Here is an 18,649-nt window from a genome sequence, read left to right as displayed (position 1 = left end):
GGACCGAGGCTCTTTGCAGCCCTCCGGTACCACACCACTGCCCTCCCGCCTCTCACCCACCCTGCCCGCTAAATCCGAGGTTCACTAATCTTCATTTTGTCTCTAAAAGACATGCCACTGGCCAGGGGTCAACAGCAATCTTCCTGAATTGATCAGGAGGCCATTTAAGTTGCTCTGCTAATGAGCTTCATCACTGAAAGGAGACCTCCCAAATGGTAATAACTTATTCATGACTTTTACAGACAGCATCTTAGAAAGAACCTGAGTCAGGAGGCAGCCAGACTGGCTGTGGAATTCCAGACCCATCACTTAACTAACAGAACAAACTTTGCCAAGTTGACTTGGCCCCCGGGGCTCGGTTTCTCCATTTGTAAAACGGAGGTGCTACCAGCCCCCCACCCCTAGGACAGCTGTGAGCAGCAGACGAGAGCCGGCCCCATCTCTGCAATGTGGTCGGAGCACTGCTCAACTCAGAACTATTGTGAGGATCGAAATGAGCTAACGAGGAGTGGTGCTTGGTGGTGCCCTGGGCCTGCCAGCCCCCCGCCCCCACAATCTTTGCCTCTTCTCTCAAGAAGTCTGTGTCGCCACTGAGCTCATAATGAGTCAGTCCCAAGCGCTGCCCTCACACAGCCCACTTTGGGGGGTTTGAAGTCACATCCTGCCTAGCCTAACTCAACATGATTTATTCCACCCCAGGAATGTAGCTCATTTCCCAGAATTTTGTCAAGAACTTTTTAAAGACTTTGATTTGCAAGGGGCTCCATTTACAGGCTCAGCGGGAGTGGCTGAGACCCAGCTCAGCTCAGATCGGCAGACGGGAACCACCAGTCTGAGCTGAGCCAACCTGCCAGAGCGTCTCATGCTGGAGTTGCCAACATGTTCTATTCATCTCAAACCGCAGTAAAAAATAATAATGATAATTAATTTAAAAACTGAATCACAAATATATACAAACATGTCCAGCAAAATGAAATTCACAAAATGATAGTCTATTTTCCATTCGAGTCTATTTTATTTCATTTCTAAAAATGCTGGTTGCCACCCACTCAGGTAATTTTATGACCCCCCAATGAGTCTCGATTGATAGGCTGACAAACACCAATCTGACTCAACCTTCACTGGGCAGATGGGGCTCAGACTGGTCCAGCAACTCCTCCAAGATGACACAACAGGTTAGGCAAAGCAGCAGGTCAAAGCCAAAGCCAAAGGAAGGTCTGTGGGGAGCATGTTCCTCTCCCACTGCTCCCATCATTTGATCCCGACCACCTCAGTGAAGCCATGGACCCTGTCCCAGCTCCCTACCTTCCTCCTTAACAAAGAGAGACTAAGAGGCTGGGAGGTGGAGGGGATGGTGCAACCTGCCCGGATGTGGGGGATGTGGGGGCGGAGAAAACTTCCTTGGAGCACCTGGAATACAGGTAGAGATCACAAGGAAAGAAAGAAGAGCCGAGAACAGATCAAATCTCCTATGGTCAAAAATGTCACCATTCTCCAGGCACCAGCCCCAGTTCCAGCCCCAGCCGCACACTGAAGAGACACCCAGCAGAGATGTATTAAAGGTTTAATACAAGAAATATCCCATAGGGGTGGCCGGTTAGCTCAGCGGGTTAGAGCGTGGTGCCAATAACACAAGGTTGCCGGTTCAATCCCCATATGGGCTATTGTGAGGTGCGCCCTCCTTAAAAAAAAAATGGTGGGGGTGCGCAGCCCGGTGGCTCAGGCGGTTGGAGCGCTGTGGTCGCTGGTTTGATTCCCACATGGGCCAGTGGGCTGTGCCCTCTACAGCTAAGATTGTAGCTCCCTGGAGCTGGGCTGCTGTGAGCAGCTGGAGGGTTGGTGTGAGCTGCCGTGGGCTACTCTGTGCTGCGATGAGCAGCCGGCAGCCAGCGTGAGAGGCCGTGAGCTGCTGTGAGCAGCAGCCGACTGACTGCCTCAGCCGGGGGGAGCGCAAGGCTCGTAACACCAGCATGGGCCAGGGAGCTGTGTCCGACACTAGACTGAGAAAACGGCTTTAACCGGATGGGGGGTGGGAGGGAAGGTGGAAGAAGGGGAGAAAAAGAAAAAAAAGAAATATCAGATGGGAGAGGAAAACCAGTAAGCTACAGAGGTGAGACTGGGGAAAGTGCTCTGCACGTATTTACCGGTCGGGCAGCACGTGCTAACGCTGTAATGAACAGACCCTCATGCCTCCATAACACCCTGCTGATCACGTGTCTGTTTACACACACCTACATGCACATGTACTCGCTCCACAAACAGGAAACCCAAAGTCCTCATCTCTCTAGATCAGTGTTTCTCATCAGTTTTAGCCATCAAGGAACCCTCTGAAGGCTTTGAACCCTTTGCATACCATCTGAGGGGGGCTCACAGAGACCCCCAAGTTCAGCCCATGGGCTCTTTAGGAGGCCCTGGTTACAAGCTCAAAAGCAAAAAAGTGGCCTCCTCTCCACGTGAACAAAGACAAAGGAGTCTCTTCCTCCATTACCCTCCAGAGGGTGAAGCAGGATCTCACAAGACGTCTAGGGGAGCAAGGCTGCAGTCAGGACAACTCAACAGTGAGTGTGTGTGGGCAGCAGAGGAGTCGGGCTGCGGGGGGGTGGGGGGGGGACAGGAGGCCATTCCGCAGGCTCTGGACCACCCTGGACGGCAGGGACAAGACATCCAAAACTCTCCTCCCTCCGTTATCATCCCTCAGGCCTGTTCTCCCAATGCCAGCGCTGGGCACACAGGCTGTAGGGCAGAGCCAACTCTAGAGAAGCCAGGGTGGCCAAGCACCATCCCAGAGCCTTCAGCTTCCCTGGGGAAAATGACCCCAATACAAGCCATGGAGTAAAGATAAAACCCACTTATTGAGGCCGGAGCGCCTGGCTCTACTGCGCCTCCCAAATACCCTTCACCCAGTTCCAGAAATAAATATTTTAAAGAAGAAAGAAAACCACTTATTTCACACTTTAGAGAATATGACATTGCAGTTTCCTAGAGCAGGCTGTGTGGTGGCCCCTGGTCTGAAAGGCAGGCCAACCCCGCTGTCCTTGAGCAGGGAGCCTGGCCACACGGGTGACCTCACGCGTCCTTCACCAGGAAGCTAGCTGCTGCTTACTTTACCACCCGCCAGGGATCCCTCTTTTGCCAGAGCTACAGCCCGGTTCCAAAGGGGCCCAGGCTGAAGGTGCACATGACAGAAGGAAGAAGCAGCAGCCCCTGCCCTAGGGAGCTGCCAGATTAGGGCCACCCCACCCTGCCCAGGGAGTGACCCACCCCCCAGACTGTGCACACACACCCCCCCAGAGCATGCGAGATCCACTCAGGCTGACTGGATGTGAGCACTGGAGTGTCCACGCACAGGTTGAGGGAATCTGGGAACGTTATTTAAATGTTCTGAACCTCCCTTTCTCCGTCTGTCACCTGGGAATCACAAGCCCGCAGCACTGTGTGGACAAATAACAGCTACTAATGCTTAGTTCTGTGATTTCACCTGAGAGCTCACTAACCCACACAACAAGCCTGTGAGGTGGGTTCTACTGGTAGTACCCCATTTTGCAGCTGAGGAAGCCCAAGCGCAGAATGTTTGAGTGACTCGCCCCAGGGCACACAGGGAGTGGCCGTGGGGTCTGTACCCGAGGTTTCACTACAGCCCCAGGGTCTGCTCCTGGACTTGCCTCAGAGCACATGCAGGGAGGCAGCAAAGGCAGAGGACAGACAGACAGCACTCAGCCATCGGTCAGGAACGGGAAGGAGCCAAAGGTGGCCCCCGGTTTTCCGGCACCAGAACCAAAGCAGTAGACGCGGTCCTCCTGGCTGATAGCAAGCCCTTCTGCGACGCAGCGGTGCTTCCCTTGCAAACCGTTTTTAACCTGATTTCTCTAAGACAGCAATGTTGGGGGTCGGGGAGGAGTATTTCTCCCCCGCCCTTCCCAGCTGTCCCTGCAGATCCCACCCAGGGGCCAGCACTGAACGCCCTGTTGTGTCAGTGTCTCCTGACCTGACCACGACCAATTCGGAATGTCCCAGGTCCAGGAGAACAAAGGCAGCCTGGTAAAGGCCTGACGAGCTGGAGTCCGGCCCCAGCCCCCTGATCTTTGCTCAGGTCCACAAAGGAGTATCACATTCTTCAGATTCTTGTCTGAAAGCCAGAGGGGGGTGGGGTGGGGGGAGGGGGCACTCCAGGATTTCAACCTAAGGATAATTAAAGCAGGGACTTGTTTCACAGGAAGAGGAGGCCATCCTGTTTCAGCCTCTCTAACACACTGGTCTGCCTGCGTGTGGGATACCACGAAGGGCTGCACACACAGGCTTTACAACCTGGCAGTGCCCCAGGCCCAGTATCCCCAGAGTGTCCTCAAGGCTCGAGGCACGCGGCTAGTAAGTGGCAGGGAAGGATGCTGAACCTGGGAGGGCACTCGAGTCCTTCCTCCCTGACAGGAGCTTTACAGCGGGCAAGGACGTCAGCACGCCAGGTAGGTGTGGAGGAAGGAGGTGAGACAGTCGGAGGTGAGAAGTCTCAGAGCTGACGGGGACTAGTGAATTCCAGTGCTCAGTGGCAAGTCATTAATCCCATAATGAGGCATTTTTCATGAGTACTTGGCAGGACACAGCCACCTCCTCCTCACCCTGGCAATCGCAGGAAACGGTGGGTGGCAGGCCTGGCCAGCACTGGGCAGAAGGCAGGCTGAGAACAGCATGCTGGTGGGCTAGGAGAAGGAGGCCTTAGAAAGCTGAGGGAGAAGAGCTCAAGTCCCCTGCAGGTACCAGGCACACCTGGCCACCCACCTCCACCTCTCTCCACTGACTTGTCTCGGATGGAACCGGGAGGGCTGTACTTTATACTTGAAACCATGAGCCAGTGGGGCACCGGGCCTCTGCAACCACTGCTTTGAAACTTTGTACAAAAGCATGGAAGTCTACAAAACTCCCAACTTCACAAACATTATCCATAGGATGGGTGAAGTGGATGAGAAGACAGGCACGGCAATTAATTGGCCTGAAAATTAGAGGAGCGGGGAGAAGATCTGAGATCTTTCACTTGCTATCTGGGGCACTCAGGTTCCTTGAGCCTCAATTTTCCCAGCTATAAAATGGGAACATGAATGCCGCCACCCTCATGGGACTGGGAAAGTTTAATTGCAGTAACCTGAGTGTGACTTCAAACTTCATAGTGATAGAAAAAAACAAGATTAAAATAGTTTTTTTAAAAAATAGATATATTTATAATAAACAGCCTGGCACTTTGTACAAATAAAACATACAAACAATAAAGCTCAACTTTACTGAGCTCCAAAACCCTCTGTGGTAGTTCTCGTTTTCCTCATTCTGCACCCAAGGAAAACAGACAGGATGCAGAAAAGTTAGGTACCCAAAGTCGAAGACCTGGTAAGTGGGAGATTCAGGATTAGGACAGAGGGTCTGACCCCAGCGCCTGCTGCCTATTTACATAGGTACCAGGCTTACACACGCCATGGCATTTAAGCCTCAGAAGCCACATGGAGCTAAGTGACGGAGCTGATGTTGTCTATGTGAGGGTCTATGTGAGCCACACTTGGGTATGAATACACTCACCCATTGCTCAAGCACACAGTAAGTGCAAGGCCTAAGCCTAAGCCTATTAGTGGCAAAAGAGCTAATAAGGGAAGCGAGACCAGCACAGGGAAGTGTAAAGTGTCACCGGTCCAAGGGAAGCTTTCCCTGCAGCCATCCCACACTCTGGCCAGCAACGGGTATTTTACGTGTATACTCCTGCACCAGTTTTCTCCACATCTTACTTCTTGCCGGTGTAAAAACAGTGTTTGGGGCTCCTCAAAGGGGAGAGGCCATCCCCAAAATGCATGGCCCCACACGAACTGGGTGGGGGTGCCATCACTCCTGTGAGGAAAGCAGAGCCATTCGGGAGTTGGGAACAGCCATCCCAGGAAGCCAGTTATTAAAGCACCCTGATCAGAAGTGGAGCTCAGGAGCAGAGAGGATGAAAGAGGGATAGAAGGAAAAGGAGCTCTGGTGAGCCAGGAGCAGGAGGGGGGCAGAAGGAGAAGGTATGGGACTGACTTATTGGGGGTCTGCCATGAACTGAGTTCATGAAAGGCTTAGATCCCCAAAGGACACCAAGAGACAGGTTTCATTAACCATATTTTACAGCTGAGGAAACTGGGGCTCAAAGCAGTTAAATAAACTGGTAAAGTAGAACAAAATACTGGCGAGCTCATCCCTCCCACCTGGAGGAACCAAGTGACTATCCCTGGATTTAGAGAGTCCTCCACTGAAACCCCCCCCCTTCTCCCCTGTTCTGGGCTGAACTGTGTTGTCCCCCACCCCCTCAATTCCTATGTTGATGCCTTAAACCCCAGGACCTCAGAATGTGACTATATTTGGACAGCGTTTTTAATTAAGTTAAAATGAGACCATTCAGATGGGCCCTCATCCAACTACTGTCCTTATCAGAGGAGGAAATTTGGATACACAAGGTGGGGAGCACAGAGGCTCATGCACAAAGGAAAGACCCTGAAAAGAGGCAGCAAGAGCCAGCCCTCTGCAAGCCAAGGCCAGAATCCTCCGAGGAAACCACCCCACCGGCACCTTGACCTTGGACTTCCGCTTCCAGACTGTGGCTCAGTACGTTTCTGATGTGGACGCTGCTGGGTCTGGGGCCCTCAGTGCGATGCCTGTGGGACTCTGTCACCCTCAGCACCGACCACCACCCGGACCTGCTACGGTGAGCCTGCTTCTCTGACTGCTGTCTGCTTCTCCCCACTAGAATGTTCACTGCAGAGGCTTTGGGTTTTACTCAATCCTGTCTCCCAGCACTTGATACATATTTAATGAATAAACTGTGTGAAATGGAATTTAAACCCAGCTGCTGCTCCTAAAGTCACCCACTCTCTTCCCACACGCCCGCTGCCTCCTTCTGTTTTATCTAATTCTCTATTCCTGATACCCAGCTCTCTACCCTCCAATATTATAGCAGCAAATAATTAAAAATAGTATAAAATCCAAGATAATCTCTAGCCTGTAATCACCAGTCAACAGTAATGTAAACAAGGTGACAGGAGACAAATTAAAAAGATACACAAAGGACCTCACCTCAGCTACCAGGGAACATTCTAACCTATCCACTGCTGACATCCCTAGCTTGTTTTAGTCTTATTACTGATTTTAAGTCAATACATAAAAACAAGCTTAGGTTAAGGTTTAGGGTTTGCTTTTGGTGCTCTGAGTGTGTACTGAATGGGGGGCATTGAGTGACAGCGCTCTCCCAAACCTCAAACCGGAGAGGCCTGGGTGGGACTGAACCAAATCCCTACTGCAGGCTGGAGAGCAGACTCGAGGTTGACAAAACACAAACACCATGGAAGTGTCCCAGTGATCAGCTCTGGGGTCCACCGCTGGCCCTCTCATTCCTTCAGTGGGTGAGGTGGGCTCCTTTCAGAACTGACCTCTGCTACTCTCTAGGAAGACAGCAGAATTCAGGTGCCGCTCCCTGGAGCCAGGAGCTGAGGCTGGGGGGACAGGACAGTGGGGGGGTGGGAACGAGGAAAGGACATGGGCAAGGAAGCCATTTCTCAGGAATGAAAGAAAACAAGAGAGCAAAGACACTGCATTTGGGTGCCTAAGCTCCTGACCAGCCATCTTCTCCCGTGGTGGGCTGCCCAACCAACCCGCAAATAACACTTACTCTACTAAATATCTATGCCCAAAGCAGCCACTAGGATTCTGAAACATCCTCTTTGCAACAAAACTATACTGTTGCAACGTGTTGCTACAATGAGCCGCAGCGGAGGCCCAGCAGCCGGCAGTGGCTTTTGGACTCTTCCGAGACCCCACCTCACCCACCTGCTGCCTCCACCCTCAGCTGCCTCCTACCCATGGTTCCCATCGCCCCAGCGCCCCGCTGACCAGGCCCTGGGAGCCTCTGTCCCTCACTTCCTCCCAGGGCATTTTCCGGCCCAGGCCTCCTGCAGGAACGACTGGGAAGCGGGCAGGTGATGGTAGACCTTCCAATTAGCCCAGTAAGATCTCCCAGGCCCACATTCCTAAGCCTTCTCAGCCGAATGACAAAGTGGTTTTACCTGTTTTCCAGATTGGGCATGGAGCTGCCACTTTCTCCTGGGCTCGCTTCCATCACAAACCACAATACCAGAGTGAAGGCGTGTTCTTCCCTGGGTCTAGACCCTGAGCATCTTGAAGGCAGGGCCTATGATGTCTCATTCATCTACATCCGAACCACCTAGCAGTTTCTGCCCTAGACCAGATGCTCAGGACATATTTTCTAAATAAATGAATTTCCAAAAGAGTCAATAAAATCCAGGGAACTTTCTGGCAATGTAAGTAATGGTTCTTCTCCTCTGTACCATGGCCATTAAAACAGTAACTGTGGAGACTGTTGTAACATAGGAAACGTATTCTAGCACTGAAAGAGTACCTGTTCTGCTCAGTTTTGTACCATATGTATGTATGTATGGATATGGATAGGAAGCCCTGAAAGACGCCAACTGTAGAGAGGGTGAGGGGTGAATTTGCTTCTTGCAAGCTTTGTTATTAATACTATTGGTGCTATAAACAATGCCCCCCCCTTTTTTTCCTTTAAAAAGAGAACCATTCCAGTAACAATTATCTCTCTCAACGCTCAAGAAAACTCTCACCCCAAGTCCTTCAGCTGGGAACAGCCTGCTGATCACATACCCAGAGGGCACAGGCAGGATCCCCAGCAGCCACTCAGGGGTTAAAATCCTGGGAGTGGAATCCTACACTCCCACATTTCCCAGGAAATGGCACAGGCCTTAATGGGTCATTTGGGCTATATATGAGGCTGTCAATAGGGGTTGGGCACAGGAGAAGAAGATATCTTTTACCAGCCCATGACTCAGAGGGCCTCGGCGACCTGAATCACCCCAGAACAAAGCACCACCAGAGTCTGAGTGACTGAAAAAGGTCCCAGCCCATCTCCCCATACGTGCTGTGCCACATCCCTGCTTTTGTATCAGCTCAGATACCGCCTCCTCCAGGAAGCCTTCTCAGACCCTCCTGGGCCCCCCGCACTCTGTAGATGGCAGGATACCATCAGCTCCTGGAAACAAGGGCCCCTGCTTCCTTCATCTCCATATTCCCAGCACCCAGCCCAGTGCCTAGAATAAGCTCTGAGGAGTAGTTATTGAATGACGGTGGACAGACGGACAAATGAAGAAGGAAGCAAGGAAGGAATTCAAGTTTGCTGGATGCAAGTGGGCTGAGGTCAAGAAGAGCCCCTGGTCAAGGTGGCTCGTTGGCTCCCCAGTGAAGACCAGCCCGGGGCCAGCCACCAGAGCCCAGGCAGGCAGAGCTGCCAAGACTGACACTGCCCGGCCATGGTCTTTTAACCTGCCCTGCCTTAGGACCAACCCCACACATTGGAGAAACGGCCAGTGGTTAGACGTGAGGTCCGTAGCCAAGGCAACACTAAGGAACTGGCCACCTGGCTGTGAGCAGCCCTGCACTGTGGAACAGGAGGCCCCATTCTGCCATGGCTCCGAGCTCTCTCCTTTCATTAATGCTCGGCCACTGGTGAGAGGAGGGGCTCGGGGACCGGTCCAACCCCTCACTATCAAGCCCGGGAGTGAAGGGCCTCTACAAGGTCACACTGCAGTTTGAATCCCTGCTCAGGCTCCTTATCTGGAACATGGCGATAACTTCCTACCTCATGAGAATGAGGTAAGACAGGAAATAATTCCTGCAAAAGCGCTAGCACAGGGCCTGGTACTTAGCAAATGCTCAAAAGTTGACGTGTTTTTATTATTATCACGGCGGACTTCCCGCCAGGCATCCCAATTCCCAGGCCAGCGCCCTTCCATTGAGCCTCCTCCTTCCTTGCCCACCTTCCCTCCTCTGCCGCCCAGGCAGGTCTAGCCTCCAGAAAGGTCGCTCACAGTGCTCAGCAATCCCCAGTCGCTCAGGGCAGCACGGGCCTGCTTCTTGGGGCAAGTCCCTCTCCCAGTGTCCCTCTTAGAGGGGAAGGCTCCTGAGGACAAGGGCTGGCTCTCGTCCTCCTGTCCTCCTCGTGGCACCGTGCAGACAACACAGCAGGACCCCAGGAGTCTTTGTTATTGACCTGGCAAAGAACTTTGGGATCAACACTCTCATGAGCAATGGGGTGGCTCTTAAATATTACAAAATAGGCAGAAACTTGAAAATGGTTCCCTGCCACCACCTTTCTCACCCTGAGATTCCCAGACAAGTACCTTGCATCCACGCTTTATAAAAGGGAGAGATCGTTAACTAAACGTCACTCCAAAGCTTTGGCTGCCGGGACCTCCCAGTCCCCAGGCTTACGGGCAATGGCGCCAATGAGACCTAAACACCACTCGTTCAACAAGGACCAGGCGAGAACCTGGGAGCCAGAGAGGAAAAAAGACGCTGCCTCTGACCTCCAGGTTCTCACAGTCCATTAGCTTCTACAATCCTCTCCCCCTTCCAGACCAGTTAGATTAAGTCACCCCAACTATTCCAAATGCTTGTCTTTATGTTTATCAGACAGGAAGCTGCCTTGTCCAGCCCAGTGACTTATTGTAAAACAGGAAATGCGGCAGCTTTTGAACACAGACAACTCTAAGTAAAGGTGCCTCTCTCTCCTGCTTGGGGACAGCCTTTTGTCAAAGGCTAAACCAGCTCAGACGGAACAAGTTGAATGGCACCGTGTGGTAGGAAAGATGCAAAGGTTGCAGGCCTTGAAAAGCTCAGCATCCAAGCCCAGGAAATCTTCTAGCAGGTTCCTCAATCATTTCCGTCCCCACATCTTGTTATCAAGAGACAGGCTTATTAGGGAAATTTAAAATCCTTAAAATCCGAACACAAATTTCCTACCATCTGATGATGTTGGTGATAACATGAAAAAAGGAGGAAGGGGAGAAAAAAAGAACTGGAACAATTTGCATATATTTATATGTGAATTATGACAAGTCTAAGAAAGCAGCCATCTCCATGTGCAGATGAGGAAACAGGTTCCAGAGAAACAACTAGTAGGAGAAAAGGCGAGAGTCTGGTCCCAGATCCCCCGGGCCCCAAAGCCCTTGTTTCGTTCCCTCTACTATGAGTTTTGTACTGAAAATACAACAATCAATCATTCGCGGCATTAAATGACTTAAAATTACTAGCAATCAGGACTGGCTACTGGACAGTGGAAAGCCAGGGTCGCTCTCTGAAAGGCCCACCCTGTGCCTGGCTCTACCCCATGTGAAATATTGATTTTTGAGCTGTGGGAACTTTCAGCCTGAATGGCCCTATCCAACTGGAAAGAGTTCAGAGAAACCCGAAACACCTCCCACCCCATTTCTTAACCCTAGTGCCCCACCACCAAAAAAAAAAAAAAAAAAGAAAAAGATTAAGGGTGTGGAAGAATAGACTCTTGAGGAAAGATTAAAGGAGTTGAGTATGTCTTGCTTGGCTAAACAGTATATAAAAGGGATGATAACAGTTCAAAAACACTTTTAAATAAGGCCACATGATTTTGAAAGAAAGGCAGGAGGGTTGAGTGAAACCAGGGGCCAAAAGCTTTCTTCTACCAACTAACAGATGAGCATGGGCAACCACTCCTCTAATTGGGGGAGAAAAATTACACTATCCTTAAGATCCTTTCCAACTCAGGCATTCCCTAATTCTAAGCAAATTCAGTAGGGAGGGTTTTACTGTCCTGTTGATTTTTCTTTTAGAAAATTTTTTCTTTTAGAAAAATCACTTAGAATTAGAGTTAAAATGAAAGGAAAAGAAATCTAAGACACAAGTTCCCAAAATGTAAATGCCCTTGGAAGTGACGGAGGGCCTCCCTTAGTCCTCCGGGCAGTACTGTAGGACCCGAAGGACCAGGACCCCTGAGAAGCACCAAGGCAAAGACGAAGGTGGGGGGAAATCAGCTCCACCTTCAGCTTCCCCACAGGCCGAGGCCCAACCTGCCCAGGCAGGAAGCCACACCCTTCAGGGGCAACTTCCGGAAGGGCCTGTAAAGCTCCCTCCAGCCTCAGGGGGAAGGTTCCCGGTGGAGGAGCCAACAGAGCTGGGGAAGGAGGCAGCTACAGAAGGCGCCACTGCGAGACCCGGAGGCTCAGGCTGGGGAGAAGCTCCCCAGAAGGGCTTGTCCTCAGCCAAAGGCCAGCCACGAGCCTTTTCTGGGCTCAGTGTGCTGTGCCCCATTCTGGGTGCTGAATCACCCCAGGCTTAAGAAACTAGTCAGCAGAATGGGGGCCTGAGAAATTCCAACAGAGGCCTGCCTAAGTTACTTTTTAAAGAGAAATGCATCAGACACAAGAGGGCAGCTCCCCTCCTGCTTCCCAAATATTTGGTACCATCAAAGCACGAAGTGGGGGGGTATAGGCCAGCCTCCAGCCTTCAAACCCATGTGGTAGTAGGCCCATTTTAGACCCAGGCTCATTTTGTATACGCATGTGTGACTCATGCCATTCCTCCAGGAGGCCCAGAGGCAGCCTGGCAGGGACACAGGCCTGCCCAAGACCCTAAAGGGGTCTTCCGCTGCCTTCGCCACGGAAAAGAACCCACTCAGCAGTCAGCAGAGCCGGCAGCTTCTCCAGCACCCACATCAACCAAGACTAGACCGCCTTCCCTAAGAGAATGGAAGCCCCCCCCAATTCAAAATACCTTTCTGATCACATTTTCTCAGGAATTTGGGCTTTTCCACTGTTATTAATACACAAAAACCACAGGCCAGATGGCTGACGGATAACTGGGAACAAAGTGGGAAGGGGCACACTAGTGGTTGCAGTGACCCCAAGTTTAGAGGACCCAAGAGAATAAAGGCCTGGTGTCGACTTCTGATCAGGGTGGGCTCCCCAGGAAAAGACCTCGGGTGATCTGGAGCCAGGGGAATTGTGGGAAACCTGGCAAAAGGTTATCCCAAAATACTTTCCAGACACACTGCAGGTTTCCTTTTCTCATACAGCAAAGAAAAAGCAATCATCTACCATTTTCCAGCATATGAGGGAGTAGATCAGAGTAGACATTTGTTTAAGGGGTTACTCTGGTGATATGACATCATGGAGGAAAAAACAGTACCCAAAAATGTTCCAACCACAATAGCAAGTCAGTCCATTTTTAAAACCTTTCCTCCTTCCTTGCATACAGTAGGCACTCAATATGAAACTTGGAATCTAGAGCAATGCATTTGAAAGTTGAGACCTACGAGATTGGCCAGATAAGTAATAAAAATACGAAAATTTTAAGTTTTTGATTATTTTAGGGAAATACGTATAAAAAGGCACTTAGTGAAAAGAAATGCTCACAGACACACATACCCCGGGCTCCACTCCTGCTTCCTGGGCCCTTTCTAGAGACAACCACTACTCCCAGGGTCTCGGCATCTTTCCGTGCAGAGCTCAGGTGACATAGCATATTTCACACAAAGGGAACACCAGCTATACTACTTTACAGTGTCTAGTTTTTTCCACTTACAACATATCCTGGAAAGCATGCCTTATCACTGCATCTAGAGCAGCCTTCTTTTTTTAAGGGCTGTAAGGATTCTCACTGTACAGGGGCGCCATGATTTATTGGACCCTTTTGATAGACAGTGAGCTTGTTTCCTGTCTTTGTCTACGCCAATGCTGCAAACAATATCCTCACAGCTTTTGCACATTTACCTGTGGGATGCATTCCTAGAATTCAGACAGAAGGACTACGCTTTGACAGCTACTGTCAAACTACCTTCAAAAAGACAGTTGTTACAACCAATTTTTCAGTTCCCTCGTGCTCTTGGGCATCACTAGTGAGCACATACACTGTTGTGATGTCTTCATAGGCGATAATGGCACTTGCTACCAAAATCAAATGTTCCCCCAGCCAGAGCTGGAAGTCAGGTCTCCAGACACTCAACTACAATGACCTTTCCACGCCACCCTTTGGCCGTGTCCTAGATCATGGGAAACCATGTTTTAGAACTAAAACCGCAGTTGCTTTGCACACCCTCTGCCCAGGCCAGGGCCCTGGACCAAGTCTGCTCAGCATAAGCTCATCACCAAGTGAATCCAAAAGTATCGGCAGATGGGCCCCAGAACCACTTGTGTTACGACTTGGGCTTCTGCACACACCCAAGCACACCTTTTCAGAAGCAGAAAGATCACTGAGCCAAGAAAACCATCTACCCCTCCTCGACTGTTTCCTCCCCCTGACAACCCACGGAGTTAAGGCTGAACATTTATATATTTTCTTAAAAACTTACTAGCCACGCTCTATCGGGCCCTTTACATACCTTATTTCTTTTTGTTCTCGCATCTAACCCTAAATGGTAGGTGTCACGATTCCCATATTACGGGTAAGGAATAGGAGGACACAGAGGACCCTGAGGCTCGGGAAGGTTCTGTGACTTGCCTAAAGGCTCGTAAAGCTAGAAAGTGGTGGGGTCAGGATCGGAACTCTGCCAGTTCCAAAGCTCAAGACCCCACTCTTCCCAGCTCTCAGAGCGGAATTCTGTAAGTCACAGGAGCACTGCTTCCCAGGGGCAGCCAGGGTTCCATTCTGCTGTCACCAGAGGACTTGAACCCAGGGGCTCAGGGCACCAAGGGTTAAGGCTCATCAAGGGTTAAGGCCGGGAGGCAGAGACTCCGGGGCTGCACAAAGAGAAATTGCACTTCCTGCCCCTGCGGGCAGAGATGCTGTTTTATGCTCGGCAAATTAGGATGTTTGTTTAATTAAGACGACACACAGATTTTGTTATTCTAAATATTTCTGGAACATGATGCTTGGGAGAAAGCTGTTAAAGCAAGGGTTTTTCTCCCCCCTTTGCTTTGGGTTTCTCTGTCTCCCCCTCCAAGAGCAGGATAGGGCCCGCCTCTGAGGAAAACAACAGCCAACCCCTCCTCTCCGTTTGAAATAAAGATGTCAAGCTGGTAAGGGCTGTCTTAAGCACTTTACTGAAGGATTAGCTACAAGAGGAAGTGAAGAAAGCACAGCTCGCCTGGTTTCTAGCAATACCCGACCAGGCTACACAACAATGCTGCATTTTTTGAATGTGCTTTTCTCCTTCTAAAAAGCTAACAGATCCTTGTTTTGTTTTTTCTGGAGCAACAAGAAGCGAAAGGCAGGCTGTGATTAACATGCGACCTTCATCCTGCAAGAGGGAGGTTGTCCCATCTCCAACCCCTTAGGTTAAAAAGTTTAAAAATATAGAACAGAAAGCCGGGGCCCTGACCCTCTCTTTCCTCTCCCGTCATGCGCCCTTCCTTCCGACACGCAGCCCCACAGAATACACCCCTCAGGCTGCCCCTCCCCAAGCACAGGCTGCCAGTCGGGGCACCTGGATCTGCCCATAAGCACTGCCAGGACTTGCTGACAGTGAAGAGTAGAGCTCTTTGGTGTCACCCCGCAGACATCTGGGGGGCACAGCGGCTCTCAAATTACATCGAGCAATCTCTTGATGCTTTTAATTACCCCTCCATTATCCACTAACTGAGTCCTCACTTTCCAAGACCCAGTGCTTGCCCTGAGTTTGCCAAACCTGCAATGTGCCCCTTCCTCGAAGCGGCTTCCCTCCTGGCCCCAGACAGACGTGGCCCCTCTCCGGAATTCCTCGAGTCCTTTGTCTATGGCATGCTGGGGACACTCATCACAGGCTGCCTTTGTATTTCAGTCATTGGGCCACTATTTCCCCTTGAGGAATGTAAACTCTCGAGCCTCAGGATGGGCTGGCTCCTTTCTCCAGATCCCAACGACTCACAGTACCTTTCTGGGGTCTCCCTCATCTTCACCTCACAGGACAGTCATGCACAGATTTGTCTCAGCCGTCTCCTAAGTGTCCAAGGGCAGGGGCCAGGTCTTACTCAACCTCACACCCCCACCACCTGGCAGAGACCCGGCACGGAGAAGCCAGTTAAATATTTGCTCAGTTACACATCTGTGTACCCACCTCTCACCCCAGCAGCCTGGTATATGAACTGACTAATATTAATCAGGCGATTGTCTCAACAGGCCTGAAAGCAGCCTCCCTCCTTCCCGAAAAGGAAGTCAGCCACCAGGTGACAGTGGGTGGGAAAGGGCCACAGCACTGCGGGAAGGCCCTAAGGCCCCCTCTCCTTCCAGTGACCCAAGTTCCCCCGAACCCCTGTAAAACCCAGGCCTCTCGAGCGCCCCGAGGGGGAAGCGCGCGTCTCCAGACCCGGGACTTCCCGGGAACCTTCCTCCTCACTCGGCTGGGTGGGGCCGCAGACAGCAGCCCCGGCGCCCACCCCGGCGCTCCCCCCGGCGCCACCTCCAGGCCGGCACCCTTTTCCCGGTCCGGGCCGACCTGAACCCGCGGGGCTCGCGGGGGGAGGGGCGGCCCCGGGACAGCCCGGCGGGAGCGCCCCCGCGCAGGGCAGTGCGGGGGGTGCGGAACACCCCGGATCGGCCCACGAGCCACGATGCCACAGCCCGGGCGTCGTCCTCGGGGAGCAGCACCCAGCTCCCTGCGCCCCGCCGGGCCGGACGCCCCAGGTGCGGAGGAGTCAGGTGCGCGCCTGGCCCCGGCCGATCGCTGCGGGCCGTGGGCTCCGGGGCAGGAGTCACAGTCCCCGGCGGAGGGGCCGCGGGAGAGCGGGGCGGCGCGTGCGGCCGGGTCCCCGCCGCGCCCCCCCCGTGCCCCCCGCCCGCGCCCCCGCCCGCGCCCCGCCGCACCGCCGTCGGCCCCTGGCGCCCGAGCGCGCGCAGCCCCGCGAACGAGGAAGTCGGGGCGGAGGGCGGAAACAGCCGAGGCAGCGTCTGCAGCAGACGGTCCGAGTCGGACTCCGGCGGACGCCCTGACAGCTGCCAAACGGTCCCCGCCCGCCCGTTACCTCCGTCCGACGAGGCCTGCAAACGTGCAGAGCAGCCGAGCCCCGAGCGCCCCACCTTGCCCCCACCCGTGCGGGTCGCAGGGACCGCGGCTCCCCGGAAGGGGTTAAAAAGTTTGCCCAAGTTGGGAACTGGGCGAGGCGAGGGCGGGGCGCGCGCCCGGGCGGCGGGGGGAGGTCGAGGCTGCCGGTGCCCGCCGGAGGCGCGCGGCGGGCGGGGGTGGCGGACACGCGGGTTTCCGGGGAACGCCGGCCCCGAAGCCTCCCTCGGCCCCCAAGGCCTCGCTTGCAGACGCGCTTTCCCCGAGAGTCACGCAGGGTCCCGGCGCCCCTCCGGGGAGGATGCGGTATCCCGGCCGCGCGGAGGCCGAGCACCGCACGCCGGTCGTTGCGCCCCACACGCCGCGAGTCCAGTCGCCGCCGCCGCCCGCCTGCCTGCCCCGGGGAGGGACCGGCCGGTGGGGCTTGCTCACCTGAACCTGGATCTGCCCCGGGGAACAGGCGCTGCTTCTCCCGAGAGGGCTTGCTCGAGCGCTCTGGCGACGGCGGGGTGGGGCGAGCGCGCGAGGCGGGAGCTGCAGCAGGTCAGCCTGGCTCAGCCTTCCGTGCCCTGCCCAGGAACCGCGGTGATCTGCGCGCCTCACCGCACCCAGCTCGGCTCCTCGCCGCCTTCCCGCCCCGCCCTCTCAGCCGCCCGCCCATTTATCGCCCGGCTCAGGCTCTGGCTCCGGCTCCGGCGCGGAGCCTGAAGGACGACCCCGCCCCCGAGCTGTCTCACCCACTCCAGCCCGTTCCCACTTTTGATGGACAGATGTGTTCGCCTGTAAAAATGGATGGGCGGAGCCTACGGGTCCAGATAGATGGGGAATTCATCATCCGCCATCCGCCCACACCTCCACACTCTCCACCTTCCTCCTCGCTTCCTAGGCGGGAGCCCCGCCTCCTAGGGCGTGTCCAACGGACAGCCAGGTTCCAAGAGGACAATTGATTCGGTGGAAATCCAATCAGGAGGAGGAGGCTCGCAAGGATTTTTTTTTTTTTTTTTTTTTTTTTTGGTGCATTGCCTGGGCGGGGTCGAGGCCTGGCGGGAGTGGACTGGAAAGGTCCGGGATTCTCACACCCCGCCCAGCGAGCTGTTTTCCCTGTCCCATGTCATCCTACCAGAACAGAAATTAAGTACCATATATGGGAAAAGTGCTATTTTACATAATTATTATGGCCTGTGGGGCGGACAAGGACTCAGCCCGGGATCTGTTGTGGAAACCCTGCAGTTCGATTCTATAGTGTGGGCACACTGCTGTCTTTCAGCCTCCAAACCTTTGCTCAGACGGGTTCCCTCGGCCTGGAAAGCACCTCCAAGCCTCTGTTTACCTTCACGTGATTTACTCGCACACTTCCTTTTAGGTATTTGTTACAAAACGTTTTCTTGGGCTTTTTTTTGTTTTTTAGGTAGTCGAAGAGTACTTTTTTTGTTATTACTGCCCATTACAAAGTTAAATTTTTTTAATTTTTAAGAGAATTTGTACATTTATCTTTTAATTCACCTGGAATTTATTTTTATTTTGGAGTGAGGAGGAAATCTAATACAATATTTGCAACAGCCAGTTGTTCACACACCAGTTTCTCCACTGATTTCAGGTACCACCTTCATCACCTATCCAACTCTTACAGCATGCGCTTGGATCTGTTTCTGAGTTGTATCCATTGATCTTTCTGTGTGTTCCTGAGCCAGTTCCACAATACTTCGATGACAGTAGCTTTCTAATACATTTTATATCTATTTTATATCTAAGAGGGCAAATCTCTCATTACTCTTTCCTTTTGGACTCTCCTTCCTATCGCGACTAAACTCTTCCAAATAAACTTCAGAAAACGTT

At 52.7% G+C, this 18,649-nt stretch overlaps 1 protein-coding gene across 1 annotated transcript in view; it reads right to left on the bottom strand.

The window, feature by feature from the left end:
- Positions 1-17,460, bottom strand: part of MYH9 (myosin heavy chain 9) — an 89,337-nt gene extending 71,877 nt beyond the window's left edge. Inside the window, exon 1 of the mRNA XM_081059069.1 lies at positions 17,246-17,460. The gene's annotated coding sequence lies outside the window, so the exon portion shown is untranslated. The remainder of the gene's footprint in view (positions 1-17,245) is intronic.
- Between the last annotated feature and the right edge of the window lie 1,189 nt (positions 17,461-18,649).

Source organism: Rhinolophus hipposideros (genome assembly GCF_964194185.1).
Source record: "Rhinolophus hipposideros genome assembly, chromosome: 9".
Taxonomy (NCBI): domain Eukaryota; kingdom Metazoa; phylum Chordata; class Mammalia; order Chiroptera; family Rhinolophidae; genus Rhinolophus; species Rhinolophus hipposideros.
The sequence above is the reverse complement of the archived record's forward strand: the minus strand, read 5'-3'. Positions and strand labels throughout refer to the sequence as shown.